This window comes from Vulpes lagopus, chromosome 7 (assembly GCF_018345385.1).
Source record: "Vulpes lagopus strain Blue_001 chromosome 7, ASM1834538v1, whole genome shotgun sequence".
Lineage (NCBI taxonomy): Eukaryota > Metazoa > Chordata > Mammalia > Carnivora > Canidae > Vulpes > Vulpes lagopus.
The window spans coordinates 44,914,607-44,929,272 of NC_054830.1; the positions used below are offsets into that span (position 1 = coordinate 44,914,607).

The 14,666-nt window shown below is 38.8% G+C and overlaps 1 long non-coding RNA gene across 1 annotated transcript in view; it reads right to left on the minus strand.

Moving 5' to 3' along the window:
• Positions 1-2,764: 2,764 nt before the first annotated feature.
• LOC121496292 overlaps positions 2,765-14,666 on the minus strand; it is a 75,105-nt gene continuing 63,203 nt past the window's right edge. Inside the window, exon 3 of the long non-coding RNA XR_005989140.1 lies at positions 2,765-2,912. This is a non-coding gene — a long non-coding RNA (uncharacterized LOC121496292). The remainder of the gene's footprint in view (positions 2,913-14,666) is intronic.

Sequence of the window (14,666 nt, forward strand, 5' to 3'; positions counted from 1 at the left end):
GTTTCCAAGTGCTGTGGCTTACTGTAATGCTATGCATCAAGGACAGTAAGACAGGAACATATAGGAGAAATGACTCATCAGAAAGCAGGAGAGTGGGAGCAGACACAGAATAGGAGGTTGGACATTACATCCACTATTTCCAAGTCATACAGATGTCTGATCAACCTTGACCAATGGTCCCTTGACTGGGGATATTTTTGACCTGCTTCAAATACACAAGGTCCATTAATTCTCCATTTATAAGCAATAGTAGTAAGCATTCAATAAAGGCTAGCTATGTGCTAGGCACTGTGCTAAAGCACTTTGTTAGCATCAAGTGGACAAGTGGAAAAAGCTTGGCATCACTTAGCAAGGGCTGAAAAAATGTCAGTTACTATAATTATCATCATTTTTAATCTTCACAGTACTTCCATGAGTTAGTACTTATTTGCTATGGTTAGTTTATAAGTCAGGAATCTGAGACTTAGGGACATTGAGTGAGCTGTACAAACTTACTCTGTTAACAGAGGAGCCAGGATTCTAAACCAGAAAACCTGGTTCAAGACTTCTTAAACTTTATACTCTACTGGTATCCTTTAGCTCAAAAAGGAGTTTTCAAAATCCAGGCAGCAGCCCCTATCAATAATGCTTATATAACACAACTGTGTAAGCATAATCTACTCCTTTCTCTCTTCCATTCCAGTGGCTCCAAACATTTCTATGCATCAAAATCACTCAGAGAGCTTGCTAAAACCCAGGTTTCTAGGCCCCATCGCCAGAGTTCCTAAATCAGGGTCTTTGTGGAATAGGGCCTGAGAACTCGCATTTCTAGCAAGTCCCCTGGTGATGCTGCTGCTGCCCTAGGCAACATACTTTAGCAATCACTGCCCTATTCTTGCCCTCAACTCTTGTCTCTACCAATCGCTGAAATGACTAAATACTCCAGAGCTACTTTAGGTATAAAGCTATGATCACAGTTGGGGATCCCTGGGTGGCTCAGCGGTTTAGCACCTGCCTTCGGCCCAGGGCGTGATCCTGGAGTCCCGGGATTGAGTCCCATATTGGGCTCCTTGCATGGAGCCTGCTTCTCCCTCTGCCTGTGTCTCCGCCTCTCTCTCTCTCTCTCTCTCTCTCTCTCTCTCTTTCTCTCTCTCTCATGAATAAATGAATAAAATCTTTAAAAAAAAAAGGTATGATCACAGCACTTCTATCTCCTTTCTTCTCCCATGCTTTGATTTCCTTGACAATTTAATTCATTTATTCCACACATAATTACCAAGCTCCTATATGCCAACCACAGGTACTAGAATACCACTACTAACACTGTATAATTGACTACCAATCTAGAGAAGGACACAGAAGATATTAACCAAATGAACACACAAAATACACTAAATTTCAAATTGGACAAGTGCTAGGAAGAAAAACAACTGTAGGGGCACCTGGGTGGCTCAGGTGGTTAAGTCTCTAACCTTTGGTTTCAGCTTAGTCATGATCCCATGGGTGGTGAGATCAAGCTCCTGGTCAGGCTCTGTGCTCAGCAGGAAGTCTGCTTAAGGATTCCCTCCCTCTGCTTTTCCTCTCCAGCTCTCTCTCTCTCTCCCCTCTCTCTGTAAAATAAATAAGTCTTAAAAAAAAAAAAAACTGTATTCTACAAGGGAAAACCATGAGGGAGACTACAGTGGAGCTTTGTTGGTTTTTGTTCATTCAGTATACATTCTTCCCTGTCTCCCTTCCATGCTCCTCACCCCTCTCTACTCAAAGCACACACATATATGTACCCCATACAACATTAGGAGAATATCTCAAAAAAAAGGCTCCATGTCCACCCCAACCCAGGCCTAGCCAGGCTCAGAAAAGAGGCATATAAAGTGGTCTTTAGACATGCCTCCTCCCTCCCCTACCACATAATAGAATAAGCCTCTAGACAGAAAATGAATCGCCAAGCTAAGAGATGGGAAAGACAGAAGACAGCCAGAACCCAGAAGGTATTGTTCTTGAGTCCCCAGATCCACTCATGCCTGAAGCTAGCTCCATCCTTGGGCTCCCTGTTTCAGAGACCAATGAATGCCTCTTTCTACCAAATTTTTATCATCTTATTAGACATAAGTATTACGAATATAGAAACCTTCATTGTATCTGAGAGCAATGTTTCTTTGAGGAAGTAATATTTGAGTTGAGACCTAAAGAATGAGAAAGAGAAGTAACCAAGGAAAGAGATGGAGTTTAAGGTTCCAGGCAGAGATAACAAATATGCAAAGGCCCTGCAATGGGAAAGAGCTTTCAGAAGGAATTAAAAGTGGGAGTGGCATGGGGGGTGAGTGCAGTGGGAGAGGAGATAAGAGAGGTACATGGGGTCAGATCCTACAGGCCGTGCAGAAGACTTTGTAACTCATTTTTAAAATATTATCCATGACTAAAAATCTATGCTTAATAGCATGATTTAAACTAAAATTACTTCGACTTATTAGTTGAAGTTGACTTATTAGATTTTCCTAGACATCTGCTCTAACTCAAATCACAACTATCCCCACACCAAGCCACTCTATCACCTGACTCTTTCAACATGCATATTTCCTACCACATTCAGCTGGCTGAGTCCAAATATCCCTCATCCAATACTAGAACAAAGCACACATCCTTTGGTAGCAGATGGCAGGGGACAGAATACTCAGGATAACACTGCTGTTCCAATAACTAAGTTCATGGAAAGTGGCCCCCATGGGCCCAATTAGAGCCAATACCCAACTTCAACTAATAGCAGAGCCATGGTTCTCACCTTTATGCAGCTCTGCTTCACTGCTTCTCTTGATCAGATGTAAGAGGAATTTAAGGATGGTGGAAAATGTGGTTACAGAGAAGTTCAAACACCTGCTCCTTCTGAGTAAAGAACATTCAGTATTCTTTCCTCCAGCTTTCTAAGGTTCAAAATCCTAAAAAAAAAAAAAAGAAAGAAAGAAAGAAAGAAGAGAAGAAAAGAAAGAAAAGAAAAGAAAAGAAAAGAAAAAAAAGAAAAGAAAAAGGAAAAAAAATACACTGTAAATTCTTAGAACCCTGGCATATCAACTCTTTTTTTTTCAATTCTTTTAAATTGATCTCTTTAGTTAATAACAGAAGTACTTATGGCAGCTGCACTAGATACTTCTTAGATCCACTACCAGATGTCAGGCACTGAGAGAAGCCTCTACATGCTTTGTCTCATAAACCCATAAGGTGATTGTTGTATTTTTTCCCAAATTACAAAAGAGAAATTTAGCGCCCCCCCCCCGCACCGAGGGGGAATTATTATGACTAAGGATGCCTAGTAAGTAAAGATAAGAAATAAGAATCAAATTTGGATGCAAAGAGTTTGCTCATAACCACTCTGTTTTGTAAAGTTCACCATCAAGAAAGAGTACTGACTGGTTTATAAAGCAATCAAGATCAAGACAACAACTAGTACTAGGAACATAAACTCTAAATAAATTTTAAAAAAACAGTAAAGGATATAAAGAGAAATAATAAAATGCTAGACAAATAAACACACACTGCATGGTCAGTTTCTCCCCGGCTGGCCTAAATTTAGGGCTCAGGCCAAGGCCTATTCCTGTATTCTTCCCTAGTTGTCACATGCATATGTTGCCCACCCCACCAATAACCCAACATCTGGCCACAGACATTTTACTCCTGTGAAATCCTCTGATGAGCCTTTGATGACAAGCCACCTTTCAGTTAAATATCTATGGCCTTAAAAGCCAAGATGAGAAACCACTGGAGCTTGTCTTACTCGAGTTATTTCTCCTAAGAGTTTCAGCTCCACTCTTCTAACTGGGTAATCTGGGGCAAATTATTTAACCTCTCTGAGCCTTAGCTTTTCATCTGTGAAATTACCTTCCTTACAGAGTTGCTGTGAAGATTTACGTGAAATAATTCAGTCAGCATTTGGCATTTGGCATTGTGCCTAGCACATACTAACTATTTAATAAATTCCAGCTATTATTATCCATGATATTATGTATGATATGCTCTAAGGAAATGTAACATATGAAAATCAGAACTGGTTTAAAATTAAAGTGTTTTTGGGCTTTGTCTGTTTGTTCATTTGTTTTTTGAGAGAGAGAAAGTACCAGGTAGAGGGGAGGGGCAGAGGGAAACAGAGAATCATAAGCAGACTTCACATCAGTGCAGAGCCCAACATGGAACTCCATCTCACCACCCTGAAAGACCTGAGCTGAAATCAACAGTCAGAGGCTCAGCCCACTGAACTACCCAGGTGCACCAGTTAGTTAAAGATGATTAACAATATTAAAAGAATCTTCATTTTATAAAGATTTCTCATGGGATTTTTCTTTCTTTCTTTCTTTCTTTTAGATCAAAACTTCCCTAGAGCATTACCAATGAGAGTTGGTCTGGGTGTTTCTATTCACAACACTTCTGACACCAAATGGGTGGGTTTTTTTCCTCACCCCCAACCAATTCTCCAATTCTCAAAATATCAACTGGGTGGCCTACAATCCATTTTAATCCTGACACTAACAGAGTTGGCGTCAGATGCCATAAGTGTAAGAGCTCAGTCCCACAAGACTGACCTCATTTCAGATGCCAGTTCCAAATACTTGGTGCCTGTGTCACCCACACTTCTGTATGACATGGCTACAAAGTCTAGGGTTCCCAAGACACTCCCTTTCAGGTTTGATAATTTGCTAGGATAACTCAAAGAACTCAGGGAAAGACTCAATTTACATTTACTGGTTTATCATAAAGGATACTGCCCAGGAACAGCCAGATGAAGGAGATGCACGGGGGAAGGCGGGGAGGAGGTTCACATCTCCCATCCCCTTCTGAGTATGCTATCCTCCCAACTCTGCAATGTGTTCACCACCCCCTCAGAAGCTCTCCAAACTCTATCATTTAGGACTTTTTATGGAAGTTTCACCACGTAGGCATGATTGATTAAATCATTTGCCAGGGATCCCTGGGTGGCGCAGCGGTTTGGCGCCTGCCTTTGGCCCAGGGCGCGATCCTGGAGATCCGGGATCGAATCCCACGTCAGGCTCCCGGTGCATGGAGCCTGCTTCTCCCTCTGCCTGTGTCTCTGCCTCTCTCTCTCACTGTGTTCCTATCATAAATAAATTTAAAAAATAAATAAATAAATAAATAAATAAATAAATAAAAATAAATCATTTGCCATTGGTGATAAGCACCAATGAATGCTGAAGGTCAGGGATTGGACTGAAAGTTCCAATCTTCTAATCATGCCTTTGTCTTTCTAGTGACCAGTGTTCATTCTAAAGCTATCTGGGGGTCCTCAGCCACCAGTCATCGCATTAGGATGAGATGATCACTCTGATCACTCTAAGGATTACAGGGTTTTAGGAGCTATATACTTCTTATTGTGTCCACATTTGGGTACCCAAAAGCTTACTTACTGCAACATTTGAATTACAGAACTAAATAACCCTACGTCCACAAAAGATTTCTAGCAAGGAAAAGAATATCATCCAAATGATATTCTCATTTCTAGAGGATTCAAACCAGCTAGCGGATATTCCCAAATAATTTTTTGTGCAAGAGAACAGAAAACAAAACCTGCTACCCTGGAATCAGCTAGAGAGCTGGCCTGTTAATAGCTGGGTGCCACACAGTTTTGAGAGGTGAGAATGAGTTTATTACAAGAAATTGAGGAAGAAGAGTGTGGTGTAACCAACCATATAATCTTAGCTAAATCACATAATCTTTATGAACTTCAGTTTCCTCACTAATTAAATGAAATAATTATAAATAGTTGATTTTTCAGGCCCCTTTTTGCTTTCAAATGTAATCACTCATTGCCTGGGGAAAATAATACAGAGAACTTGTCTCAAATAATACAACTCTTTAAGTGGAAAGCATGCTGTTTTATTTCAACCTCTCACCCTGTCCCTTGTTGTTACCCAAACTAGGTAACAATTTTATCTCCAAGAAATAAAACGAACTGATGATTTCAAGGATCAGGTCACAGAGGTGTTTGCCAACCTGACAGCCCCACTGATATGCCCTTTACTGCTTATACATGCAAAGAAGAGACATCTTTCTTCTTTCCAGTTTTATCGATAAGTTCTGGGAAAGAGAAATCTTAATAAGCAGTTAGATGCAGGTGTAACAGCCTTCCTTTAAAAAACCACTATACTTTAATAATAGATAGCTCTTTATGTGAGAAAATCATGGCATTTATCCGAGGAGTAGGTCAACAGTGCATGTTATCATCCTGGCAAGAAAGGATTCTGACAATAGGAGGTAAATATGTATACCACATGGTAATCTGGGATATAAAAATATACTACCTTTACACCATGATTTCAATACTATATTGACTCTCAAGAGTGACCTCATGCTAGAGGAATTCATCCCATGTTTTATTAAGCCTAGGGAAAACATGTATTTCTTAATCTATCAAGTGGCAAAGACTGCAGGTGAAAATTAAACGGGAAGATCAGAACAAGTAGCTACAACTAGTGAGTGTCCAATGCAAATTAACCCTAGTGCCTCATTGATAAATGTAAAAGGAGTTCATTTTAGGCCACTAGACTTGGACACAGGCATCAGAGGTCTTGATCAGAAGCAACACAATTGAGGCTGACTAACAATCAAAAGCAAATATATTGGATAGAATAGCCTAGAACCAACAGGAGCCTGGAGGAGCACGCTTACACCATGCAGCAACCAAGCAAACCCCAGAAAACCAAGAAGCAAGGAGCATAGCAAGAACACTTGCGGGTGGAGCAGGAAACTACTGCAGCTGCTCCCCAGGATTAATAACTTCCAACTGTAGTTTGTGTCCTTAAATCACTCACTCAGGAGAGAAAAAGAATCTGATTGCCACAGCTAGGTCACATATCAGCCCCCTGGGAACACAGAGCAGAAGGCTCTGTCTGATTCCATGGAGGGAGACAGGCACCTGGAAATTTACTGCCCCAGCAACATTAAATGAAATGATGGAGGTCAGTTCTCCCAAAGGAAATCAAGGTACTATATAGGAGGAAGAATTTATGCTTGCTTGCAGCCAAAAGAAAAAAGAAGGAAAAATAAAGCTATGAACAACAACCTGTATGCATATTTGTTATTTGATCACTCAATAAAACTTTCAAGATCATATGATATTATAAAGACAATCCCAGTGCACAGAAGATCTCACTAGCCAAAGAGTATAATCTCTAATATACTCTCACTACCTTAGATATCCCAAACTGTTGTGCATTAAGAAAGAAAAAAGGATTCTGGTGTGGTGGCTATGCCCGTACTCAAAACAAGAATGTTCAAGCATTTGATGGATAGACCAGTCCCCACAAGGTCAGTGGGTTAATTTCCTTCCTTTCCTCCCTTATCTAAAAAAGTGTAAAAAATTCAGGAGATTGCACAGGTTTTACCAGGAGTCCCTACTCTCAAATTTAGTAATTTCATATATGCAGCTGCAGTTAACAAAAGCCTGTGGATTTAAGTAAGGCAAATATCTGTACCCTCTGCTAAGCTAGGCTTTCAATAGTGAATCCCGAACAAATGATCTGGACTTACAAAGACATCCTCAGATCCAGGCACAAATGGGGTGTTTGGCAGCAGCATATCCTTTGTAGATCAATGGGTAAACACTACACTTTCTTTGGGAGCTTGGCCAGTGTTTATACTGAGATCTGCAGATGGTATCATGAGGGATGTCATTATGGCCTATCATGTCAATGTGAGTTGATGTGCTTCAAAAACCATCTACATCAAATCTTCCTACTCTGCTGAACAATGAGGTGTGAGTTATAGCAATAAAACTCCTTGTAGGGGTTTTTTACCTACAGTGGGCAATTTTCTCATTTTTTATAACCCATTTTCATTTTTTAACTTAATTATCACAATCTGTTCTTCCTATTCCATGAGGAAGTAGTCAACCTAGATCATTTCAGTCAGTGATTACTAAACTGTAGAAAGTACCACTTTAATTTGGTAGTTGTTTTTTAGCATCCACAAAAGACTACCCTGCTCTACTAACAGAACACATTACCACTTTGAATTGTTATGCAATTCAATAAGGCCTTAAACTATCACACTGCAGTTTCAAAATGATTGAGTCATGAAAAATTGTTTAGGTACAGACATGAAATGCTGTTATTGAAGTTACTCAAGGCAGTCCCTGAACCTGGGTGAATTGGGTGAGAATATGAGTCATAAACTGAAGTCAATATTAAATGAGCCCCAGAAATAAGGGTAAATGAGAAAAACAAGGTATTACTATTCCTTTCCTCAAAATAAAAGTATCAGTGTTTCCACTGATATATCAATAAATATTTCAATGTGCCCACAAGTGCCTCAACAATTACCAGAGTCTCCCAAGAACTAACCAGATCACCCCTGCCTAATGAGTCATTAAGTCCTTATTCATCAGTGTCCCATATATACTGAGCTGATTACATGCTAACCTTAAAAAGTTACTGCCATTTTTCTCAAGTGTCTAAACTGGGAACTAGGATAATTTTCTATAAGAAACACAATGCTGTTTTATGGGTGTTTAATGTATGCACAGTGCCTAAGAATAAAGATATATGGCATCTGGCCCTGACTACTTCTAGAACAAGTCACTTAGCCTCTGTGATTCTGTGTTTTCTTACTTTTAAAATCAACGAATTAAGAAGAGGTAGTTCAAGATGGCAGCATAGGAGGATCCTGGACTCAGCTACTCCCATAGACATAACAAATCCATAGCTACATATGAAACAATTCCCTCTATAAAACAAAACAAATCAAAACAACTAGCTGAACAGATCCTTCAATACAAAGCCACATTAAGACAGGAAGAAGAAACAGAGATACAGTCTTACAAAAACCATACTCCTGACACAGCAACCCACAGCAGGAGGAATCAGGAGGGATCACAGAAATATAAAGCTTCTCCCCGAGGTGTGAGGGGTTTTTAGCCACCATCAGGTACCCCAACCATTGGGACCTGTATTAGAGAGAGGAGCACCCAAAACATTTGACTTGGAAAATCATCAGCTTAAATCTAGGAGAAATATACAGTTGTGGAGAAGGGATATTCCACTCTTGTTCACTCCAGGACCCAGTACAAAAGCAGCAGATTTAAAAGTGCTCATACCATATGTCAAGGAGATTCATTTGCTAATCTTAAGGTATCTGCCAAAAAGGCAGAAACCTTTTGGGACCTTCTCTGAAGACAGAGGAGCAGACAAGGACTATTTTTGGCATTCTGCCTCTATCTTGCTCGTGCTGTCAAGGTACCATCTTCACACTCTCCCTCTAACTTTCTGGCACTGGCATAGGCAGGTATCATTTTCACTCTAGCTCACTAGGACTGGCAAGTGAGTACCCTGACCCCCTGTACTATTCCTACAACTGCTGCCAGACCTAGCACATAAGTGCAACCCACACAGGGGACACCTATTGAATGCTTGGTTCTAGTGGCCAGGGAGAATTTTATTTCTGGGCCCTACAGGCCTGAAAAAATGAGAGAGAAAGTTCAGGAGACAATCAAGAGCTAGGACAAAGTTAAAAGAAAGGTTCATCCCCTATACAAGGTCCTTCCTTCAAGACTGGAAGTGATAGCTGTTTAACCAAATATATAGAAACAAACACCGAGAGTCAAGCAAAAACAGAGGAACAGAGGAATACAATAAATTAACTGAAAAACTGGAACAATAACAAGTGGAATAACATTCATGTTATAGGGGTCCCGGAAAGAAAAAAGACACAAAGGAGCAGAAAACATATTTGAAGAAATAATGGTGGAAAGTTTCCTTGACCTGGGGAAAGAATCAATCTCAAGATCAGGAAAACCCAGATAATTCTAAACAACATGTACACAAAGAGACCCACACCAAGACGTGTTATAATTAAAATGTCAAAAGCTAAAGATAAACAGAGAATCTTAAAAGCAGCAAGAGAAAACAACTTTTCACACACAAAGAAACCTCCATAAGGCTATGAGTCGATTTTTCAGCAGAAACTTTGTAAGCCAGAAGAGAGTGGCATGATATATTCAAAGTGCTGAAAGGAAAAAATTCCCAATCAGTTATACTCTACCTAGAGGCACTTGGTAGCTTAATAGGTTAAGCTTCTTGGTTTCAGCTCAGGTCATGATCTCACAGTTGTGAGACTGAGACTGTTGATCTCTGTGCTCAGTACAGAGCCTGGTTCAGATTCTTTCTCCAAAATGGCAATAGGTACATACTTATTAATAATTACTTTAATTGTAAATAGGCTAACTTCTCCAATCAAAAGACATAGATTGGCTGGGGTAGCCATACTTACATCAGACAAAATTGACTTTAAAACAAAAAGGGTAATAAAAGGCAAAATTGGGCACTACATAATAATAAATGGGTCAACCCAACAAAAAGATAAAACATTTGTAAATATTTATGCACCCAATATAGGAGCACCTAAATATATAAAGCAAATCTTTAAAGGGAGAAACTGGCAAAAATACAATAGTAGTCAGGGACATTAATACCTCACTTACATCAATGGGTAGAACATCCAGACAGAAAATCAACAAGAAAATATTGTTCTTGAACATAACATCAGATCAAATGAACGTAATAGGTATATAGAGAACATTTCATGTAAAAGCAGCAGAATAGCCATTCTCTAGTGCACATGGAACATTCTCCAGAATAGATCATATGTTATATCACAAAACAAATCTTAATAAATTCAAGAAGACTGAAATCATATCAAGTATTCTTTTTAACTACAATAGTATGAAACTAGAAATCAATTAAAAGAAGAAAACTGGAAAAATTACCAATTTGTAGAAATAAAACAACATGCTACAGAATGGCAATGAGTCAATGAAGAAAACAAAGGAGAAATCAAAAAATACCTTAAGACAAGTAACAATGGAAATATAACATATCAAAATCTATGGAATACAGCAGCAGTTCTACACAGAAATATTTTCGTAATATGGATCTACCTCAACAAACAAGAAAATTTTTCAAAAAACAACCTACTTTACACCTAAAGAAACTAGAAAAAGAACAAATATATCCCAAAACTAGTAAAAGGAAGGATATAATAAATATGAGAGCACATATGAATAAACAAAACAAAGACTAAAAATAACAAAAAATATCAAATTTCAAATTTTATGAAATTAAGAGTTTTTTTTTTTTTGAAAAGATAATGACATTTGACAACACTTTAGCTGGACCAAATAAGAAAAAAAAAAAGGAAAGAACCCTAATAAATAAAATCAGAAATGAAAGAGAACTAAGGGCAGCCCCTTTTCAATAGGCAGCGGTTTAGTGCGCCTGCAGCTAGGATGTGATCCTGGACACAGAATTGAGTCCCCCGTCAGGCTTCCTGTATGGAGCCTGCTTCTCCCTCTGCCTGTGTCTCTGCCTCTTTCTCTCTCTCTCTCTCTGTGTGTCTCTATGAATAAATAAACAAAATCGTTAAAAAGAGAGAGAGAGAGAGAGAGAGAGAACTAAAACTGAAACCAAAGAAATACAAAGGATCATAAGAGACTACTATGAACAATGACACAACAACAAATAGGACAACTCAGGAGAAGTAGATAAATTATTAGAAAAATATAATCCTCCAAGAATGAATTGGGAAGAAACAGAAAATCTGATCAGATCAATTACTAGTAAGGCAATCAAGTCAATAATAAAAAAACTAACAAACAAAAGCCCAGAACCAGATGGCTTCAATGATGAATTTTACCAGACATTCAAAGAATATTTAATATCTATCCTTCTCAAAGTCCTATAAAAAACAGAATAGGAGAGAATGCTTCTGAACTCCTTTTATGAGGCCAACATTACTCTACTACCAAAACCAGACAAGGACACAACAACAAAAAAAGAAAATTACAGACCAATATCCCTGATGAACATGGATGCAAAAATCATCAACAAATTATTAACAAACTGAATTCAACAAATGAGACTACATCAAACTAAAAAGCTTCTGTGCAATGAGGGAAACTAAACTATCAACAAAATAAAAAGGCATCCTAGTAAATGGGAGATTATTTGCAAATCACAGATACAATAAGGGATTAATATCTAAATATATAAATAGCTTACACAATTTAAGATAAAAAACAAATAATCTGACTTTTATTTATTTTTTTAATGTTTTTATAATCTGAATTTAAATGGCCAGATCTGAATGGATATTTTCCAAAGAAGACATACAGACGACCAATAGAAACATGAAAAGATGCTCAACATCACTAATCAAAGGAGAAATGAAAAATCATGATCAAAATCACAACAATATATATCAGAACTGTCAGAAAAACTATTATTAAAAAGACAGGATTATTTATATTCCCCAAATGAATGAGAACATACACTGTTTGTCCTTCTCCGATTGACTTACTTCACTCAGCATAATACCCTCCAGTTCCATCCACGTCGAAGCAAATGGTAGATATTTGTCGTTTCTAATAGCTGAGTAATATTCCATTGTATACATAAACCACATCTTCTTTATCCATTCATCTTTCGATGGACACCGAGGCTCCTTCCACAGTTTGGCTATTGTGGACATTGCTGCTAGAAACATAGGGGTGCAGGCGTTTCATTGCATCTGCATCTTTGGGGTAAATCCACAACAGTGCAATTGCTGGGTCGTAGGGCAGGTCTACTTTTAACTCTTTGAGGAACCTCCACACAGTTTTCCAGAGGGGCTGCACCAGTTCACATTCCCACCAACAGTGTAAGAGGGTTCCCTTGTCTCCGCATCCTCTCCAACATTTGTGGTTTCCTGCCTTGTTAATTTTCCCCATTCTCACTGGTGTGAGGTGATATCTCATTGTGGTTTTGATTTGTATTTCCCTGATGGCAAGTGATGCAGAGCATTTTCTCACGTGCTTGTTGACCATGTCTACGCCTTCCTCTGTGAGATTTCTCTTCATGTCTTTTGTCCATTTCATGATTGGATTGTTTGCTTCTTTGGTGTTGAGTTTAAGAAGTTCTTTATAGATCTTGGAAACTAGCCCTTTATCTGATACGTCATTTGCAAATATCTTCTCCCATTCTGTAGGTTGTCTTTTAGTTTTGTTGACTGTATCCTTTGCTGTGCAAAAGCTTCTTATCTTGATGAAGTCCCAATAGTTCATTTTTGCTTTTGATTTTGCCTTCGTGGATGTATCTTGCAAGAAGTTACTGTGGCCAAGTTCAAAAAGGGTGTTGCCTGTGTTCTCCTCTAGGATTTTGATGGATTCTTGTCTCACATTTAGATCTTTCAACCATTTTGAGTTTATCTTTGTGTATGGTGCAAGAGAGTGGTCTAGTTTCATTCTTCTGCATGCGGATGTCCAATTTTCCCAGCACCATTTATTGAAGAGACTGTCTTTCTTCCAATGGATAGTCTTTCCTCCTTTATCGAATATTAGTTGACCATAAAGTTCAGGGTCCACTTCTGGGTTCTCTATTCTGTTCCATTGATCTATGTGTCTGTTTTTGTGCCAGTACCACACTGTCTTGATGACCACAGCTTTGTAGTACAACCTGAAATCTGGCATTGTGATGCCCCCAGCTATGGTTTTCTTTTTTAAAATTCCCCTGGCTATTCGGGGTCTTTTCTGATTCCACACAAATCTTAAAATAATTTGTTCTAACTCTCTGAATAAAGTCCATGGTATTTTGATAGGGATTGCATTAAATGTGTAAATTGCCCTGGGTAACATTGACATTTTCACAATATTAATTCTGCCAATCCATGAGCATGGAATATTTTTCCATCTCTTTGTGTCTTCCTCAATTTCTCTCAGAAGTGTTCTATAGTTTTTAGGGTATAGATCCTTTACCTCTTTGGTTAGGTTTATTCCTAGGTATCTTATGCTTTTGGGTGCAATTGTAAATGGGATGGATCCTTAATTTCTCTTTCTTCAGTCTCATTGTTAGTGTATAGAAATGCCACTGATTTCTGGGCACTGATTTTGTATCCTGCCACGCTACCAAATTGCTGTATGACTTCTAGCGATCTTGGGGTGGAGGCTTTTGGGTTTTCTATGTAGAGTATCATGTCATCGGCGAAGAGGGAGAGTTTGACTTCTTCTTTGCCAATTTGAATGCCTTTAATGTCTTTTTGTTGTCTGATTGCTGAGGCTAGGACTTCCAGTACTATGTTGAATAGCAGTGGTGACAGTGGACATCCCTGTCTTGTTCCTGATCTTAGGGGAAAGGCTCCCAGTGCTTCCCCATTGAGAATGATATTTGCTGTGGGCTTTTCGTAGATGGCTTTTAAGATGTTGAGGAATGTTCCCTCTATCCCTACACTCTGAAGAGTTTTGATCAGGAATGGATGCTGTATTTTGTCAAATGCTTTCTCTGCATCTAATGAGAGGATCATACGGTTCTTGGTTTTTCTCTTGCTGATATGATGAATCACATTGATTGTTTTATGAGTGTTGAACCAGCCTTGTGTCCCAGGGATAAATCCTACTTGGTCATGGTGAATAATTTTCTTAATGTACTGTTGGGTCCTATTGGAAGGGGAGGAGGGTGGGGGGTGGGGGTGAATCAGTGACGGGCACTGAGGGGGGCACTTGACGGGATGAGCACTGGGTGTTATTCTGTATGTTGGTAAATTGAACACCAATAAAAAATAAATTTATTATAAAAAAAAAAGACAGGAAAGAACAAGTGTTCGCAAGGATGTGGAGAAAAGGGAACCCTCCTGCACTATTGGTGGGAATGTAAACTGGTGCA